This window comes from Oreochromis niloticus, unplaced genomic scaffold (assembly GCF_001858045.2).
Source record: "Oreochromis niloticus isolate F11D_XX unplaced genomic scaffold, O_niloticus_UMD_NMBU tig00002581_pilon, whole genome shotgun sequence".
NCBI lineage: Eukaryota > Metazoa > Chordata > Actinopteri > Cichliformes > Cichlidae > Oreochromis > Oreochromis niloticus.
Genome location: NW_020327668.1, coordinates 1 through 11303, shown reverse-complemented (window position 1 = coordinate 11303; position 11303 = coordinate 1). Strand labels below are relative to the sequence as shown.

Genomic DNA, 11303 nt, shown 5'->3' with positions numbered 1-11303 from the left:
CTGAGCTGTGAGGAGGACGACAGCTCTGCTGGATGGACTCTGAGGAGAAACACAAGTAAAAAACAGAGGACTCAGTGTGGAGTCGACTGGGGAAAAAAGCATAGCTCTTCCTGTAAAATCACCGATCTCTTTACATGGGACAGTGGAGTTTACTGGTGTGAGTCCAGAGAGGGTCCCATCAGTAACATGGTTAACCTGACAGTCACTGGTAAGCTGAGTGTGTGGAGTTAGTGTTGATGAAGCTGTGTGTAAATGGATGAAATGCTGTAGTTTGTCTCTGTGTTGAGGTGGATCAGTGATCCTGCAGAGTCCTGTCCTCCCTGTGATGGAGGGAGATGACGTCACTCTGCTCTGTAAAACAAAGACCACTCCCTCCAACCTCCCAGCTGCTTTCTATAAAGATGGCTCCCTCATCAGGAAGCAGCCTACAGGTCACATGACCATCCAGCATGTTTCCAGGTCTGATGAAGGCCTCTACAAGTGTGACATCAGTGGTCATGGAGAGTCTCCATCCAGCTGGATCACTGTCACAGGTGACACACTCACCTGTCTGTGTTTCTGCAGGTTTCAACATTCACAATGTGACGACAACTTAATGACTGTGTTTGCTTTATTTTAGACAAACACACCACCACACCTCCACCTACATCCACACCTCCACCTACATCAGCCTCTATTACTACAAGCACTCCTGCTTATTCTTCGTTCCTTCTCTGTGTGTTATTTCCTGTTGGAGCAGTCTGTGTTTTGGTTCTACTGGTGTTACTGGTTCTGAGACAACATTTTCAGAGGAAACTTGAAGGTAAGACTCAGAATTATTACTTGATAACATCATGGAAATTGCATTATCATATTATTTATAAACAAGGTGTTTGCAAATAAAAACAACTGTTTTCTTGAATTAAGTCCTCATCAATACTTTTGGTACATTTGGGGGGAAAAGGTGAAGATGGCATTACATACAGTGATTTCAACATATCACATCACCAATAACACTGATCAAATGGATCAGGGGTAGTGTTTTCCTGTCTGTTTCTAGATGTACAATATTCTTATATGTGAGTTTAAAAAAATATAAAAATTACTGTTTTAAGGCTAAGACTTGGTTTAAGATTAAAGATTTTCATGCAAACAAACAATTTTGATTACATTCAGTGCTTTTACACAAAAAAGTCAGCAGACATTTTTAGTTTGCTACGATACAATAACCCCAGCGGAGGTGAGGGTGTTGTTGAAATGCTACTATGCAAATACCCTGACTGAAGCGGTTATATGAATAGGATAAGGGACCTATGGAATCTTCAATACTCAACAACCGGCCAATAACCTGACCACATGGAAGCTCCTCTCAGACATCCTAACAGCTAAGTTGAAGAGGCACATGGGTCAATACATGAATGGGGCACAGAAAGGGATTGGCAAGAATACCAGAGGTGCAAAACACCAGCTACTGTTAGACCGAGCAGTCAGCCAAGACTGCAAGACTAGGCTGACCAACCTGTGCACTGCCTGGATTGATTACAAGAAGGCCTATGACTCAATGCCCCACACCTGGATCCTGGAATGCCTGGAACTATACAAGGTCAAATGGGGCCTTAGAGCCTTCTTCTGGAACTCAATGGGGATGTGGAAAACAACACTAGAGGCCAACATCAAGCCCATAGAACAAGTCACAATCAAGTGCGGGATCTACCAAGGAACCACCTCAGTGAGATCATTGACAAGACTGGCTATGGATTACACTACGAAATTGAGCAGTTGTCAGCCACCTTCTGTACATAGATCACATCAAGCTGTACGCCAAGATTGAACAAGACAATTATTCAGTGATCCACACCACCAGGATATGCATCAATGACACTGAAATGTTGTTCGGACTGGAGAAATATAGTCGGATGAAAACAAAGAGAGGGAAGGTAGTCAGAACCAAGGGGATTGAACTACCAGAAGGCAACATTGCAGATACTGAGGACAGATACAAGTACCTGGGGATCCCACAGGCAAATGGGAACCATGAAGAGGCCGCTAGGAAAGCTGCAACCACCAAGTACCTGCAGAGGGTCAGGCAAGTCCTGAGGAGTCAGCTGAACGGTAAGAACAAGACCCGGGCTATCAACACCTACGCCCTGCCCGTGATCAGGTACCCTGCTGGGGTAATAGGCTGGCCAAAGGAGGAGGTAGAAGCCACTGACATAAAGACAAGAAAGCTCCTGACCATGCATGGAGGGTTTCACCCTAAGTCCAGCACCCTGAGGCTGTACGCTAAGCGGAAGGAAGGGGGCCGGGGACTGGTGAGTGTCAGCACCACAGTCCAGGATGAGACAAGGAACATCCACGAATACATCACGAAGATGGCCCCAAGTGACAGCGTGCTCAGTGAATACCTCAGGCAGCAGAAACCCAAGAAAGAGGAGGAAGGCGAGGAACCATCATGGAAGGACAGGCCCCTGCACGGTATGTACCACCGGCAGATAGAGGAGGTGGCTGATATCCAGAAATCCTACCAGTGGCTGGACAAAGCTGGACTGAAAGACAGCACAGAGGCACTAATCATGGCAGCACAGGAACAATCACTAAGCACAAGATCCACTGAGGCTGTATGTTGGACTAATACTTGGCCCCTCTTTGAATACTGTCACCCCTTGATGTCCCCATACTCAGAAAAATCCTAGATCCACTACTGGTTTGTTCACATGTTGCTGCATAGTTGAAGATCTTCATTAAACCATTGCAAAAAGGTGCATAACATTAATTTAAAGCATGTCAAAATTCTTCTTACTTTCAACATTGGGTGAATGTAAGACAGAAATCAGTCTTTAACACACCGAGACAAGTTTCACACCTAAAGCCAAGTGAGAACCAGCATTTAACAAATTTCACAATATTAATGGTGTTGTGTGTTTTAAATTGTGCATGTAAAACCTCAGCAACTACTTCCTCCTGTTGTTTCCTCTGAACACGTCTGTAGATAATCTTCACAGTGTTGATGATAGTGTCTGTATAGTCTATACAGTGTGGGTTGTTCTTCCGCTGTTAATTGTGAATGACAAAAAAAGAAACAAAAAACAAGCAGTTGGTGTTTCTATGTAACAAACTAAATGACCACAGACACACTTCTGAAAGATGCTGAATCTTCTTATAATGATTCATGGGAAATAATAGTGTTTCTTTTTTTAAACACAAAGCCTATATACTGACTGAACCTTTACATTAATGCTGTCATGTTCTCTCTATGTGTTTCATTGTATTTGTGACCCACCTGCAGTCTAAACATAAGTGAGAAGAGTGTTGTGGAAAATTTAACAATAACCTGCAACACACCCAGTGAGCTTGATTTGAAGTGGGTTTAATAAACACATTGCAATGTGGAGAGAGCATCCCAGTGAAACACCAGGACCGTCTCTGCCTTGTGGCCATCGCCCTTACATCTTATATACAGACACACAGACAAATAGGATCCCTCAAACTCTTACATGTCTTACCCCCCTCTCACGGGGGGGCTATACCTCCTCCCTCACAGAGAGAATTATGACCTTGTTTTCTGCTCGGACATTACCGAAAGATTTACATCCCTGATAAGCAGAAGGAGCCTCACTATCTGTTTAATGTCTCCCATTACAATGGCCTCACTGTGTTAACATTACACATGCATGCAAATTAGAGACAGGAGTGCTTTTACTATAGTAAAGTGAGAAAGTGATATAACTATAACTAATGTGATATGATTAAATATGTGATTAATGCATGAGAAAAAAAATCTGCCACCAAATTCCACCCTTTGTGATACCACAATTAAGAATTAAAAATAATTAGTTAAGAATCACATAAAAACACATGGAGATTTCTTTTCTAACTACTGAACATCAGCACCATTGTGTACTCAAAGAATTCACAATGTGCATCTTCCCTATAGTCAGAAGGAAACAACAAATTCACATTTTATGGTCATCTTCTCTCCATCTGAGTCTCCACCCTTTGATCGAAGGATGGCAGTTATATCATAAAATAAAACACAATATGAGATCATATATAGAAATGAAACAGTGTTCGTTTTTCATCTGCAAAGAAAACTTCAACCTTAGTTACATCAAGCTGCTCTCTCATAAGAACCCATTGTTAAGATGAGGAAGTTTTTCAGTGTGTGATATATTTTCCCACTTTATCATTAAGTCTCCCAATTTATTAACTGTTTCTATAAAAGACCCTCTTCCCCAGTGTTATTAGGGATTGAGGCACACATGCCTCATCGAACATCACACTCTCCTTTGTGCCATTTGCTTTGCCCTGTCCAGATGTTTGCCATCAAGGACAGTGAATATGTCTGAACCTGTAGGTAAATTAATACCACAAACACATACTAACACTGATGTTAGTGCTTCTCGAGTTTTAGAGTAAAACCCAAAAGTAGCCATGAATTTCCACACAGCCAACATGTATCAAACACTTCTGAGCTACATTTTACAACAGTCTCTCTTTCTATGCATTGTACTGTACTCTTTACTATTGTGGGGCCATCGGCCTGTTTAAAAGGTGTAAACCCTCTCAAGGGCATTTACAATCATCTTTACTGTCCCCACATCAGTGATTGGGGAAACCAAAACAACCACATTTAACTCTGGAAGAACAACCTCCTGCTTTAGGTGCTTCCAGCATGTTTGAGGCCGATCAAAATCCCTCAATGAAATGTGATGAACCCCAAATCCTACCTTTACGGTGTCAAAATTGAGTACACATGTCAAAAGAACTCACAACTGTTGTTATTATGTTTACTCAGACAATGAGGGCCTTATGCACTTATGCATCAGGAACTGACATGCTAGATAATCAGTCTACCTACCCTACAAAATGCGCACAAGTTGCTGTAAATCTTGCATGCTATAATTACTCCAATCACTTCTACTCAGGCTCAGGACTCTAACAGAGTTTGTGATGTTCGGAGAGTCATGTAAATGCATATCATTTATATGATTATTAATGTCACACCAACGACCTCCTTAACTTAAAAACATACTAAGCTTTCCAGGGAAATTGATTGGCAGTTTAAGCAGGTGTTATCTGCATTCATTCGCTGATCCCTCTTGGGTGGCTCAGAGTCTCAGTCTGCAGTCGTTGAGTTGGAGCTTGGCACACCCTTATTGGAGGAGGGTGCTCTTTTCACCCCTCACCCTCTCATTCCAACGCAGCTTTATGGTTATTGCTGTGATTCTGGAATCTTCTCATGATGACTAGTAGGGCCCCAAACCGCACAATCTTTGACCTCAACCACTGCCTGGGCTGTCAGCTTTGCTGTGAATGGTCCCAGCTTCTCGCTGGGTTTCTGAAGACTTCTGATCAGCACCCAGTGTCAGTCTGGAGATTCCACCCTTGGGATGATTTCTTCCGGCAATACTCTGGCTGCTGCACCTGTATCTCTTTACAAGAAGGAAAAACTTCTAACCATTTGGAAAACATATCAACCATCATCAAATAACATTTTCCTTTCAGTTCAGTGAAGTTTACTGTAAGGTTATCAAAAGCTTATCTGAACATGGACTTAACCCCCCTGTAGATGTTTAATACCTGTACATGAACTGTTATCCCACAAATCACAGTAAAAAGCCATGGACTTTTTCATGGAAAACATAGAAAGCATTGTTTCATGTTAAACCTGGAATCCCTCCTTTTGACACATGGTCTCTCCCATGAGTCAACTCATCAGAACTAAGAGAATAACAAAAGAAAATGGTTAATTAGATCATTTCTCAGACAACATCAGGGCTTCTCCTCCAGAGTAATTTTGCTCCAGCCATGTAAACCCCGTGTTAGAGAATAAAATTAATATTCATGTCATTTTAAGTCGGTCTAACACAGCTCTGCCTGGAGCTCGCATCCACACCACAATTACATAGAAAGTAAAATCGGTGAGCAAATACAAACTTCACACATTAGCATACAACTGTAGGGTCATAGGAGCAATAAGGCATCCCACACCACAGACACAAGTGTCCCATGTGCAGTTTATTTCCCCATATAATTAAAAACACTACTGTTGCCATAATTTACCCAAATCATGAATCACCCCATTTGTTTAATCAAAACTACAGTAACCAGTGACTTTTCTTTCCTCACTTGTTTTCACACTATGAGCTCAACAGTAAGATGTTCTGTAATCACTGCACAACCTGTTTCATTTCACTTATGTCTGTCAGTGTCTGTGCTGAATCCTCCACCAGCACCCTTAGAGAGAAATAAACATTAGCAAAACATATGAAGCATCCTGGAGGTTTTTCCTGGATCAACAGATTCCAGAGGTGCTGCAAAAAGATTAACACTCTGCTGTAAAAGAAGTAATGCTGGTTTCAAACACAGTATGTTTGACACTGTATTCACATTTTCTCAACAACATAGTGTAATTGCATAACCAACATAGAACCTGTAATCACAGTTGCCTTCACACATAAACCAGTAATCCTGTGAGGGGAAAGAAAAAAATTACAGTTGGGTGTCTTACTGTAAACCACAGAATCAGATCACATGATGAACTCTCTGCTGTAGAAAAGAGAATGTAAATGTTAGCGCCACACAGGTGTATACACACTTTCTCACAGTGACCTCTGCATTTGGCAATACTAGGTCATAATAACACTCCACTGGTAAATTCACAGACACAGAAAGTGGCATTTAAAAGGTTAAATCAGCAGAACCTCGGATGTTGCTGTCATCTTTCCACTGCTTTAAAAACAGAGAAACGCACATAGATACATCCACCCTGTCGTCATGTGAAGGTGCAACCTCACTGCTTTTAGCATTTATCCACCTCAATTAAATCTATGGTCAGAGCTTTGTTTGTTTGTTTGTTTGTTTGTGTTTTGATTAAAATTTTGTTTCCTAATGAAGTCAGGATGAAATTTTCCAACAATACAGTGTGTTACTATAACTAACAAGCAGCCAGTAAAAACAGTTTCTTTCACACAAAATCAGTAAAACAGAAAAGCAGCAGCTTAAGGGTTATGTCTGCATGGCCCGCCCACACTCATGTGAACCTACAGTCGCTCCTCCTCTGGTCTCTGTCCTTCTGCTTCTGCTTCTACATTTACCCTTTTTTCACTGTTTGGGTGGGTTAAGCATTAGAAGTGACTAATCCTAAAATAGTTAGTCTTTTCAATTTCAAGTCAGTCACATTTAGTCCACATCATCAGTCCAGCCACAGTCCTCTGCATTTGCATTTATACCAATCACATGCATTCATCTAGTCACATGCATTCATAACGATCATTGCTGACAGTGGAAAACTGCGCACAAATTTAATATCCACTGACAGCAATATTTCGTCATTCCAAAAACACAACAATTCTTATTGCTTTTGAAGTGGATTGAATCGGTACAATCCTTTTAAACACAGGATTACCATCTGATATGGTCAGCGTCCTATTTAGGTGAATTTTCTCAGAATCCAATTGTAATCTAGAGAAGTTCACCTTATATTTGCTCTCAATTAAAGTATTTTATAGCGCTTTTGCTCCCCATCTTGCAGGCCTGCTTTTAAATCATCAACACACAAAATATCACGCCCAGAGGGGCGATACCTGGCAGGTTTTTGCTAAGTGCACTGTTACAAAAAAGAAACAACAACACCAAAATTAGGCCCGGTTCCGGCATGTCTAAGTGTAAAAAAACACAAGCAAACAAAAAAAAAAAAAAAACAGTCTTTCTCTTAGAAAAAGAAAAACAACCCAAACCTAACTGGCAGAATCAGCCTGGTACTAAAACAAAACAAAAAAAACCAAATCTGTCAGAAATCACAAGAATATTTTGCTTTCTGGTGACACAACATGCTGTAGGGATTAGAACCTGCATGCAGTGCTGCAGTTACTGCTTCTGTTCATGTTCCCCACATCCCATTTACTGGTTGCCCACAAGTGTCCAGAATATCACACAATTCTGGAAAGTCTGGGGACAACAAACATACATACACCACCCGCTAAATAAACAGAGAAATTTCCGCCCTTTTATTAGCAGCTGCACAGTTCACACAACACAAATGTTCACCATTTAAAGCTTCCTAAACACTTCATATCAATGTTTTATCACAGGAATGTGAATTTCTTCCCAGGTCTGTGCTTTTTCACTTATTTTTCATTTTCACAGACCCAATCATTTCATTTAGCTTTTCTCCTTTTTTTTCTCCAAAAGTAAACGTGTAACATGTCATCATGTATTTCACAAAACAAGTCTGTTCTCATGTAATCAGAGTGTGTATCTGGGTGCAAGCTTCACCCGTACATCAGAAACAGGAAACTCAACCCTCTGCTACATCTTATTCACTTGTTTTAATAATCCAGTAACCTTTTCCTGATCTAGTAAATGGTAAATGGACTGATTCTTATATAGCGCTTTTCTGCTCTCCCGAGTGGTCAAGTGTAACAATCAACTAATTTGCATATCAGCTCATAACCCACTAAGTTGACAGGACAACAGAAATGCATGTTCAAAATATTATCACAAAAGAGAATTTCCTTCATACAGTAAATTACTTGTGCTGCACCAATCAAGCAGAAAGCATCTCACGATTCACTATATTAACAACTAAATTTATTGTCTGATCACTGGTTGGTCAAACCAGAATCTTTTTTCCCTTTCACAAAAGTTAAACTGTTGTCCTGCAACCTGGAGAGTTAATTGTCAGCAGTGGATACACTCAGCATTTGATAACAAGTGTCTGTTAAATTTACACTATTTTAACACTGACGACAGATAACAAGCTGATCTTTATTGCATGAGTGCGTATGCTAGTAGGCAGGTTTAATACATGTGTGTGCAGTGGAGCTGCAGATTCAGCAGGCATGTCCTTAAAGCTGCCTTTCCTTCACATTTCTCTGTTTATGTGTGTTTGTGTGCGTTTTATTTTTTTACCTTTGTTGCAATCCTACGGACTCTTTATCAACCTCCACAAGACAGCCGGCCACAGTTTTCCAACCCAATTTTCATGTGTTCTCACATTAACAACAACAGACTTCATTTGTCCTCCATGCTCTCTTCTCACAGCTCCTCACAGCTTCTGTCTCTCTCCCACATCTGCAGCAGTTCACAGTTGTGGCGTATCTTCTTCAGCTTTGCCTTTTGTCTTTCACGCTTTTCAGTCTCTGCCTTTGCCATTTCAACTCCTAGTATGGCAAATGTGAAACTCAGTCTTCTCAAGTCCATTCACACACAATGATGTCGCAGGTGAACCTCCCAGCTTGTGATCATGAGCGCATGCTTCCATGGTATTTATACATGCTGCTGAACCCTTTAAGGTTTAGGGTTTAGGGCAGTGTTGCTGTGTGTTCACATTGTTGACTCTTGAAGTCGACGCGTTGCTCTTGAACTGCATTTTGTCTTCAGGGAGAGATTGATTGTCCTCGAAGCTTGTTCTTCATCGTAAGATGTACATGAAGTGAAGCTGTGTAATATTCAGCCAAAACACGGCTGGGTGTAGTTCCAATTATGTAAGTATCATTTGCTCCGGCCGCTGTGCTTGTGGAGGACGTTGATCCAATTCCGTAGCCACCTGTAAAAACACACTTGGAGTTTTCAACCAGACCACGTAGAGGAATGCCTCCCACGGCTCTAGCCGTTTTACTGAGCTCAGCTTTCTTTGTACGAACATTGCGTCCGCTGTTCGGCCTTTCTGCCTTTGTTCACTGGTACAAAAGTGCTAAAATACCATACACTAGAATGCTCAAGTTATTGAACTTCTAAGATCCTGCACTTACTACCGCAACAAGGTGCAATTTCTCACACTAGGATACCCAAATTCGTTGAGTTTCTAGGACCCTGCATCTACTTGTTGCAATAATAAGGAACCGAGGCTTTTCTCGTCAGTCTGGTTAAAAACCCTGCTCAAATCAAAGCAGCTCACCGTTGCAAATCCTTTTTGAAAACAATGGTGGGACTGAGGCAATTTTACCTCAGGATGGCCAGTCACCGCGTGCCTGCTATTCAGCGAAACTCACCAGAGGAATCCTGCCGCACAACGCCAAATTGTTGTGGAAAATTTAACAATAACCTGTAACACACCCAGTGAGCTTGATTTGAAGTGGGTTTAATAAACACATTGCAATGTGGAGAGAGCATCCCAGTGAAACACCAGGATCATCTCTGAATTGTGGCCACTGCCCTTACATCTTATATACAGAGACACAGACAAAGAATATTCCACAAACTCTTACATGTCTTACCCCCCCCCCCCCCCCCCCTCACGGGGGGCTGTACCTCCTCCCTCACAGAGAGAATTATGACCTTGTTTTCTGCTTAGCCTTCACCTAAGCATTTATATCCCTGATAAGCAGAAGGAGTCTCACTATCTGTTTAATGTCTCCCATTACAACGGCCTCACTGTGTTAACTTTCCGCATGCATGCAAACTAGTGACAGGAGTGCTTTTACTATAGTAAAGTGAGAAAGTGATATAACTATAACTAATGTGATATGATTAAATATGTGATTAATACATGAGAAAAGAAATCTGCCACCACAAGAGACAGCATGAGTTTTAAACAAACAGACATCAGAACAAACAGGCGGTTTATTCATAGGAAATTAAGTCCACTTATCTAGATGTGTAGTTAGGTAACATAAGAAATGAGCAAGCTCCATGAGGGATGGTAGAAATTATACAAATTAAGAAAATTGAAATTGCATAGATATGACTCTTTCTCCATTAAATAGACAGTGTCAATGAAGTTCTTGAAAATCTGCATGAAAATCATTTAGTAAACTTTAAATGGATCACATGGTTTTTCTGTATGACAGAGTGCTGATGATAGTGTGTATATAGTGTAACAAAGTGTGGGTCTGTGTGGTACTTTGCAGTAAAATGTGTTTTCTTCTGGTGTTAAAGATGAATCACCAGAAACAACAGGTGGGTGTTTGTCTGAGACAGATGAAGCAACCACAGGGCTTCTGAGACATGTTGGCAGTTTCTAAGAAATCTTTTCATGATCGTCTTCTTTTAACACACATCCTGAATACTGACAGCACTTTTATAAGCTTCACTCTGCACTGATGACCTCTGTATGTGTTTTATTGTGCAGGCTGTGATCCAGCTACGGTCTATTTATCAGTGAGAGAAGACAACATCAATTGTCGACCAACAGACATCAGACCAAACGGACGCAGAGGTACAGCTGCTCTTTATTCAAAGGAAATCAAGTCTACTTCCATCTTCCCTGTGTAATTTAGCCTAACCATAGCTCTGCGGCTAGCTACCACATTGGTTTACAGATAAAGTAGATAGATGTACTACACTGAACCTCCTATTGTTACTAATATTAAGTTAATTTA

At 41.1% G+C, this 11303-nt stretch overlaps 2 long non-coding RNA genes across 2 annotated transcripts; one reads left to right on the top strand and one right to left on the bottom strand.

The window, feature by feature from the left end:
- Nucleotides 1-475: 475 nt before the first annotated feature.
- Nucleotides 476-11222, top strand: LOC112845046 (uncharacterized). The gene is made up of 3 exons (XR_003217833.1): nucleotides 476-533; nucleotides 620-802; nucleotides 11054-11222. It is a non-coding gene; the product is annotated as an uncharacterized LOC112845046 (long non-coding RNA).
- Nucleotides 4457-9328, bottom strand: LOC112845045 (uncharacterized). The gene is made up of 2 exons (XR_003217832.1): nucleotides 8893-9328; nucleotides 4457-5411 (listed from the first exon to the last, which is right to left on the bottom strand). It is a non-coding gene; the product is annotated as an uncharacterized LOC112845045 (long non-coding RNA).
- Nucleotides 11223-11303: the final 81 nt, after the last annotated feature.